Source organism: Heterodontus francisci, unplaced genomic scaffold (assembly GCF_036365525.1).
Source record: "Heterodontus francisci isolate sHetFra1 unplaced genomic scaffold, sHetFra1.hap1 HAP1_SCAFFOLD_774, whole genome shotgun sequence".
NCBI lineage: Eukaryota > Metazoa > Chordata > Chondrichthyes > Heterodontiformes > Heterodontidae > Heterodontus > Heterodontus francisci.
Window position 1 is genome coordinate 195,001 of NW_027141315.1, and position 10,000 is coordinate 205,000.

Below are 10,000 nucleotides of genomic sequence, written 5' to 3' on the forward strand. Positions count from 1 at the left end.
CCTCCCTTCTTTGCTTTTCTCACTGTACCAACAGACATGTCATAGACTTTGGTTTTTTTTTATTAATTCTTTTCCTGTGGGTGTGGTGTGCCTCCGCACCCCCCAATCTGTTCCAAGGCCTTGTTTTCTCTCGCTCGCCAAAACACTTTGTCTGTTTTCACAGCCAGTCTACCGGCCTAGACCCAACTGTGCGATATTTCAGAGCCGGCAACAGAGCATGGAAAGTCCGCCAGATTTACCCTTAAATGCTCATAAATGACTTCCAGGCACTCTTCGGAAGGTCTTTTATTTCAAAAGAAGGTCCTTCCTTGAGGGAGCACTTCTTCGGCCACTTTGCAAGTGCAACCGCTGCCAGCAAAAGTTCTGAAAATCGAGTTCCCGAAAATCTCCGGGTACCCCGCCAACCCCCAGCCACCCGAATCGCAAGTGTCAATTCGGCGGGTTGCCTGCCGGTAGTCCTTCCGAAAATGAGGCGCCAAATCGCCGCAACGGCCATTTTTCATTTCGGCATCGGGACTTCCGACGGCAACTGATTAACTAGCCCGGGGACTAGAGCGGCAGCAAATGCAACGTGCCCTCTTGGCGGGAGCAACTTGACCGCCCCCTTGGGGAAAGGTCAACTCGGGGCCCGGGAAAGTCGCCGAGTCCGACCCCATACACTTCCATGAGTTGGGGGTTTTGGCCTTCCCGGCCCAAGGCTCGCCTTATTTCGGCCTGCACTTTCGGAAAAGGGTGCATTCCTTTTGGTTAATGATTTCACCAGCCCGGGTCTTAGCCTCTGCCCCGACGGCTAAGTCTTTTGGTTAATGATTTCCTGCGGCTGGGACTACCCTTTCCCCCCGCCCTGCAGGCACCCGGGTCGGGAGGCCGTCGGGGGCACTTTCCGGGGCAAATCCGGACCCTTACGCAAGGGAGAGTGCGCCCCCCGCCTCGGCCGGGGGGTCAGGCTGCCGCCTATTAAGCCCGACAGAAAACCCGAAAAATGGACGAAAATGGGAAAAAATCCCCATCCGAAAAAGGCTTAAAAGTCGGTTGGGCGGCAGCTAGGGTCGGTCTCTGCAGACCTGGAGGCTCGGGTGGACTCTTGGAATAAACGTCCAAGTCCCGACTTGCCACCTCCTACTACTGTGCAGATACCCCGCCAACCCCCAGCCACCCGAATGACAAGCGTCCGATCAGCGGGACGAATTTGACAACTCTGGCCGGACCTCTGGAACTCCATCCCGGGTAACCGGGGCAAATTTTTCCGCTTGATCGCCCTTCCACTGGTTAACCATTTGCCCTTTCGGACTTAGTCTCTGGACATTATTCGACTGATTTTCTGGTTAACCATTTGCCCTTTCGGACTTAGTCTCTGGGCATTATTTTCGACTTTTTGGTTAATGATTTCACACTTTTTACTTACTTTTGCGCTTTTTGGTTAATGATTACTCTGCTTACTGGTTAATTATTTGCCCTTTCGGACTTAGTCTCTGGACATTATTTTCGAGTTTTTGGTTAATGATTTCACACTTTTAACATATTTTTGCGCTTTTTGGTTAATGATTACTCTGCTTACTGGTTAATTATTTGCCCTTTCGGACTTAGTCTCTGCACATTATTTTCGAGTTTTTGGTTAATGATTTCACACTTTTAACATATTTTTGCGCTTTTTGGTTACTGATTTCATACTTTTTACTTACTTTTGCGCCTTTTGGTTAATGATTACTCTGCTTACTGGTTAACCATTTGCCCTTTCGGACTTAGTCTCTGGACATTATTTTCGAGTTTTTGGTTAATGATTTCACACTTTTTACTTACTTTTGCGATTTTTGGTTAATGATTACTCTGCTTACTGGTTAACCATTTGCCCTTTCGGACTTAGTCTCTGGACATTATTTTCGGGTTTTTGGTTAATGATTTCACACTTTTTACTTACTTTTGCGATTTTTGGTTAATGATTACTCTGCTTACTGGTTAACCATTTGCCCTTTCGGACTTAGTCTCTGGAGATTATTTTCGAGTTTTTGGTTAATGATTTCACACTTTTTACTTACTTTTGCGATTTTTGGTTAATGATTACTCTGCTTACTGGTTAACCATTTGCCCTTTCGGACTTAGTCTCTGGACATTATTTTCGAGTTTTTGGTTAATGATTTCACACTTTTAACATATTTTTGCGATTTTTGGTTAATGATTACTCTGCTTACTGGTTAATTATTTGCCCTTTCGGACTTAGTCTCTGCACATTATTTTCGAGTTTTTGGTTAATGATTTCACACTTTTAACATATTTTTGCGCTTTTTGGTTACTGATTTCATACTTTTTACTTACTTTTGCGATTTTTGGTTAATGATTACTCTGCTTACTGGTTAACCATTTGCCCTTTCGGACTTAGTCTCTGGAGATTATTTTCGAGTTTTTGGTTAATGATTTCACACTTTTTACTTACTTTTGCGATTTTTGGTTAATGATTACTCTGCTTACTGGTTAACCATTTGCCCTTTCGGACTTAGTCTCTGGACATTATTTTCGAGTTTTTGGTTAATGATTTCACACTTTTAACATATTTTTGCGATTTTTGGTTAATGATTACTCTGCTTACTGGTTAATTATTTGCCCTTTCGGACTTAGTCTCTGCACATTATTTTCGAGTTTTTGGTTAATGATTTCACACTTTTAACATATTTTTGCGCTTTTTGGTTACTGATTTCATACTTTTTACTTACTTTTGCGCCTTTTGGTTAATGATTACTCTGCTTACTGGTTAACCATTTGCCCTTTCGGACTTAGTCTCTGGACATTATTTTCGAGTTTTTGGTTAATGATTTCACACTTTTTACTTACTTTTGCGATTTTTGGTTAATGATTACTCTGCTTACTGGTTAACCATTTGCCCTTTCGGACTTAGTCTCTGGACATTATTTTCGGGTTTTTGGTTAATGATTTCACACTTTTTACTTACTTTTGCGATTTTTGGTTAATGATTACTCTGCTTACTGGTTAACCATTTGCCCTTTCGGACTTAGTCTCTGGAGATTATTTTCGAGTTTTTGGTTAATGATTTCACACTTTTTACTTACTTTTGCGATTTTTGGTTAATGATTACTCTGCTTACTGGTTAACCATTTGCCCTTTCGGACTTAGTCTCTGGACATTATTTTCGAGTTTTTGGTTAATGATTTCACACTTTTAACATATTTTTGCGATTTTTGGTTAATGATTACTCTGCTTACTGGTTAATTATTTGCCCTTTCGGACTTAGTCTCTGCACATTATTTTCGAGTTTTTGGTTAATGATTTCACACTTTTAACATATTTTTGCGCTTTTTGGTTACTGATTTCATACTTTTTACTTACTTTTGCGCCTTTTGGTTAATGATTACTCTGCTTACTGGTTAACCATTTGCCCTTTCGGACTTAGTCTCTGGACATTATTTTCGAGTTTTTGGTTAATGATTTCACACTTTTTACTTACTTTTGCGATTTTTGGTTAATGATTACTCTGCTTACTGGTTAACCATTTGCCCTTTCGGACTTAGTCTCTGGACATTATTTTCGGGTTTTTGGTTAATGATTTCACACTTTTTACTTACTTTTGCGATTTTTGGTTAATGATTACTCTGCTTACTGGTTAACCATTTGCCCTTTCGGACTTAGTCTCTGGAGATTATTTTCGAGTTTTTGGTTAATGATTTCACACTTTTTACTTACTTTTGCGATTTTTGGTTAATGATTACTCTGCTTACTGGTTAACCATTTGCCCTTTCGGACTTAGTCTCTGGACATTATTTTCGAGTTTTTGGTTAATGATTTCACACTTTTAACATATTTTTGCGATTTTTGGTTAATGATTACTCTGCTTACTGGTTAATTATTTGCCCTTTCGGACTTAGTCTCTGCACATTATTTTCGAGTTTTTGGTTAATGATTTCACACTTTTAACATATTTTTGCGCTTTTTGGTTACTGATTTCATACTTTTTACTTACTTTTGCGATTTTTGGTTAATGATTACTCTGCTTACTGGTTAACCATTTGCCCTTTCGGACTTAGTCTCTGGGCATTATTTTCGACTTTTTGGTTAATGATTTCACACTTTTAACATATTTTTGCGATTTTTGGTTAATGATTACTCTGCTTACTGGTTAATTATTTGCCCTTTCGGACTTAGTCTCTGCACATTATTTTCGAGTTTTTGGTTAATGATTTCACACTTTTAACATATTTTTGCGCTTTTTGGTTACTGATTTCATACTTTTTACTTACTTTTGCGATTTTTGGTTAATGATTACTCTGCTTACTGGTTAACCATTTGCCCTTTCGGACTTAGTCTCTGGAGATTATTTTCGAGTTTTTGGTTAATGATTTCACACTTTTTACTTACTTTTGCGATTTTTGGTTAATGATTACTCTGCTTACTGGTTAACCATTTGCCCTTTCGGACTTAGTCTCTGGACATTATTTTCGAGTTTTTGGTTAATGATTTCACACTTTTAACATATTTTTGCGATTTTTGGTTAATGATTACTCTGCTTACTGGTTAATTATTTGCCCTTTCGGACTTAGTCTCTGCACATTATTTTCGAGTTTTTGGTTAATGATTTCACACTTTTAACATATTTTTGCGCTTTTTGGTTACTGATTTCATACTTTTTACTTACTTTTGCGATTTTTGGTTAATGATTACTCTGCTTACTGGTTAACCATTTGCCCTTTCGGACTTAGTCTCTGGACATTATTTTCGAGTTTTTGGTTAATGATTTCACACTTTTTACTTACTTTTGCGATTTTTGGTTAATGATTACTCTGCTTACTGGTTAACCATTTGCCCTTTCGGACTTAGTCTCTGGACATTATTTTCGGGTTTTTGGTTAATGATTTCACACTTTTTACTTACTTTTGCGATTTTTGGTTAATGATTACTCTGCTTACTGGTTAACCATTTGCCCTTTCGGACTTAGTCTCTGGAGATTATTTTCGAGTTTTTGGTTAATGATTTCACACTTTTTACTTACTTTTGCGATTTTTGGTTAATGATTACTCTGCTTACTGGTTAACCATTTGCCCTTTCGGACTTAGTCTCTGGACATTATTTTCGAGTTTTTGGTTAATGATTTCACACTTTTAACATATTTTTGCGATTTTTGGTTAATGATTACTCTGCTTACTGGTTAATTATTTGCCCTTTCGGACTTAGTCTCTGCACATTATTTTCGAGTTTTTGGTTAATGATTTCACACTTTTAACATATTTTTGCGCTTTTTGGTTACTGATTTCATACTTTTTACTTACTTTTGCGCCTTTTGGTTAATGATTACTCTGCTTACTGGTTAACCATTTGCCCTTTCGGACTTAGTCTCTGGACATTATTTTCGAGTTTTTGGTTAATGATTTCACACTTTTTACTTACTTTTGCGATTTTTGGTTAATGATTACTCTGCTTACTGGTTAACCATTTGCCCTTTCGGACTTAGTCTCTGGACATTATTTTCGGGTTTTTGGTTAATGATTTCACACTTTTTACTTACTTTTGCGATTTTTGGTTAATGATTACTCTGCTTACTGGTTAACCATTTGCCCTTTCGGACTTAGTCTCTGGAGATTATTTTCGAGTTTTTGGTTAATGATTTCACACTTTTTACTTACTTTTGCGATTTTTGGTTAATGATTACTCTGCTTACTGGTTAACCATTTGCCCTTTCGGACTTAGTCTCTGGACATTATTTTCGAGTTTTTGGTTAATGATTTCACACTTTTAACATATTTTTGCGATTTTTGGTTAATGATTACTCTGCTTACTGGTTAATTATTTGCCCTTTCGGACTTAGTCTCTGCACATTATTTTCGAGTTTTTGGTTAATGATTTCACACTTTTAACATATTTTTGCGCTTTTTGGTTACTGATTTCATACTTTTTACTTACTTTTGCGATTTTTGGTTAATGATTACTCTGCTTACTGGTTAACCATTTGCCCTTTCGGACTTAGTCTCTGGGCATTATTTTCGACTTTTTGGTTAATGATTTCACACTTTTAACATATTTTTGCGATTTTTGGTTAATGATTACTCTGCTTACTGGTTAATTATTTGCCCTTTCGGACTTAGTCTCTGCACATTATTTTCGAGTTTTTGGTTAATGATTTCACACTTTTAACATATTTTTGCGCTTTTTGGTTACTGATTTCATACTTTTTACTTACTTTTGCGATTTTTGGTTAATGATTACTCTGCTTACTGGTTAACCATTTGCCCTTTCGGACTTAGTCTCTGGAGATTATTTTCGAGTTTTTGGTTAATGATTTCACACTTTTTACTTACTTTTGCGATTTTTGGTTAATGATTACTCTGCTTACTGGTTAACCATTTGCCCTTTCGGACTTAGTCTCTGGACATTATTTTCGAGTTTTTGGTTAATGATTTCACACTTTTAACATATTTTTGCGATTTTTGGTTAATGATTACTCTGCTTACTGGTTAATTATTTGCCCTTTCGGACTTAGTCTCTGCACATTATTTTCGAGTTTTTGGTTAATGATTTCACACTTTTAACATATTTTTGCGCTTTTTGGTTACTGATTTCATACTTTTTACTTACTTTTGCGCCTTTTGGTTAATGATTACTCTGCTTACTGGTTAACCATTTGCCCTTTCGGACTTAGTCTCTGGACATTATTTTCGAGTTTTTGGTTAATGATTTCACACTTTTTACTTACTTTTGCGATTTTTGGTTAATGATTACTCTGCTTACTGGTTAACCATTTGCCCTTTCGGACTTAGTCTCTGGACATTATTTTCGGGTTTTTGGTTAATGATTTCACACTTTTTACTTACTTTTGCGATTTTTGGTTAATGATTACTCTGCTTACTGGTTAACCATTTGCCCTTTCGGACTTAGTCTCTGGACATTATTTTCGAGTTTTTGGTTAATGATTTCACACTTTTAACATATTTTTGCGATTTTTGGTTAATGATTACTCTGCTTACTGGTTAATTATTTGCCCTTTCGGACTTAGTCTCTGCACATTATTTTCGAGTTTTTGGTTAATGATTTCACACTTTTAACATATTTTTGCGCTTTTTGGTTACTGATTTCATACTTTTTACTTACTTTTGCGCCTTTTGGTTAATGATTACTCTGCTTACTGGTTAACCATTTGCCCTTTCGGACTTAGTCTCTGGAGATTATTTTCGAGTTTTTGGTTAATGATTTCACACTTTTTACTTACTTTTGCGATTTTTGGTTAATGATTACTCTGCTTACTGGTTAACCATTTGCCCTTTCGGACTTAGTCTCTGGACATTATTTTCGGGTTTTTGGTTAATGATTTCACACTTTTTACTTACTTTTGCGATTTTTGGTTAATGATTACTCTGCTTACTGGTTAACCATTTGCCCTTTCGCACTTAGTCTCTGGAGATTATTTTCGAGTTTTTGGTTAATGATTTCACACTTTTTACTTACTTTTGCGATTTTTGGTTAATGATTACTCTGCTTACTGGTTAACCATTTGCCCTTTTGGACTTAGTCTCTGGACATTATTTTCGGGTTTTTGGTTAATGATTTCACACTTTTTACTTACTTTTGCGATTTTTGGTTAATGATGACTCTGCTTACTGGTTAACCATTTGCCCTTTCGCACTTAGTCTCTGGAGATTATTTTCGACTTTTTGGTTAATGATTTCACACTTTTAACTTAATTTTGTGCTTTTTGGTTAATGATTTCATACTTTTTACTTACTTTTGCCCTTTTTGGTTAATGATTACTCTGCTTACTGGTTAACCATTTGCCCTTTCGGACTTGGTCTCTGGACATTATTTTCGAGTTTTTGGTTAATGATTTCACACTTTTTACTTACTTTTGCGATTTTTGGTTAATGATTACTCTGCTTACTGGTTAACCATTTGCCCTTTCGCACTTAGTCTCTGGAGATTATTTTCGACTTTTTGGTTAATGATTTCACACTTTTAACTTAATTTTGTGCTTTTTGGTTAATGATTTCATACTTTTTACTTACTTTTGCCCTTTTTGGTTAATGATTACTCTGCTTACTGGTTAACCATTTGCCCTTTCGGACTTGGTCTCTGGACATTATTTTCGAGTTTTTGGTTAATGATTTCACACTTTTTACTTACTTTTGCGATTTTTGGTTAATGATTTCACACTTTTTACTTACTTTTGCGATTTTTGGTTAATGATTACTCTGCTTACTGGTTAACCATTTGCCCTTTCGGACTTAGTCTCTGGACATTATTTTCGAGTTTTTGGTTAATGATTTCACACTTTTTACTTACTTTTGCGATTTTTGGTTAATGATTTCACACTTTTTACTTACTTTTGCGATTTTTGGTTAATGATGACTCTGCTTACTGGTTAATTATTTGTACTTTCGGACTTGGTCTCTGGACATTATTTTCGAGTTTTTGGTTAATGATTTCACACTTTTAACATAATTTTGCGCTTTTTGGTTAATGATTACTCTGCTTGCTTGTTACTGATTTCCCCTTTCGGACTTGATCTCTGGCCGTTCTTTTCGACCTTTTTGGATCAGGTTTCCACACTCTGAAATTATTTTGGGCTCACTGATTAGGCGAGATCAAGGGGGCATGCCTGGGCACTTTGGGCTCAGTTTGGGAAGGCGGCGTCCGTGTGCTCCTCCGCCCTTCCCGCACTTGCGGCTAGGTTTGCCAAACTGCGCTGACCCGCAGCCCTGCCTTTTTGCCCACGGCACACGGAACGACTCAAGTCTGGCTCCGTTCCAGGCCGTTGCCTCCGGCTGCCCGCCGTCCGGCCGGCCTGGGACGTACCCCGGCTGACGGCGCCGGAGGCCCTCTAGCAGCCACCGGTGCCGCGGGCCAATGGGTCCGGGCGTTCCGGAGCTATCGGTGGGGAAGTGCTCTCCCCTTTTCCTGACGCCGTTCGCCCGAGCAGAGGTGCAGCCTGACGGGACTGCTGTCGCCTTCCGCGGCGCACCGGCCCCTTTCACCTGCCGTCGACCGCGCGGAGCTCGGACCTCCCTCCCCGAAGTTATGGCCCCGGCGCCGGAGGGTGCCCGGGGCCGGGCATTCAGCGGGGTGAGTCTTAACCTTCCCGGTCAGCCTGCGGGGTCGGTGCGCCGGCACTCGACGCCGGAGGGTCCCCTCTTTCCGTAGAGCCCCGCCCGGTGCCGATCGGCCGGCGGATTGCGGAGCGAACCGCGCCTGACCGACGGGCCTCGGAAACCCGTTGCAGTCGACGGGGGGGGAACCGGACAGCGGGACGAGGTGCCGATTCCACCCGCAGATTCGATCCCGAAATCCCGCGGGATTCGGCGGTCCGACCCGACAGATTCAAACGTCGCCCGGGCGGCCCCCAGCGGTCGGGCCGGCCTGGTTCCGCCACCGCCCGATGCCCCTCGCCCCCGGCTACCGCCGGCCGCGCAGACCGAGCGAATGCGGCCGGACGTCCGGCGGCAATCGGCCGGAAAGCGGTATGGCCATTTCCTACTGTCCCTCGGACGGGCAGAGGGGCGGCGCCGGGGCACTCGCGGACCAGGCCGCGCCCCTCCGAGCCCTACCGCCTGCCGTCGACCGCGCGGGGATCGGACCTCCCTCCCCGAAGTTATGGCCCCGGAGCCGGAGGGTAGCCGGGGCCGGGCATTCAGCGGGGTGAGTCTTCACCTTCCCGGTCAGCCTGCGGGGTCGGTGCGCCGGCACTCGACGCGGGAGGGTCCCCTCTTTCCGTAGAGCCCCGCCCGGTGCCGATCGGCCGGCGGATTGCGGAGCGAACCGCGCCTGACCGACGGGCCTCGGAAACCCGTTGCAGTCGACCGGGGGGAACCGGACAGCGGGACGAGGTGCCGATTCCACCCGCAGATTCGATCCCGAAATCCCGCGGGATTCGGCGGTCCGACCCGACAGATTCAAACGTCGCCCGGGCGGCCCCCAGCGGTCGGGCCGGCCTGGTTCCGCCACCGCCCGATGCCCCTCGCCCCCGGCTACCGCCGGCCGCGCAGACCGAGCGAATGCGGCCGGACGTCCG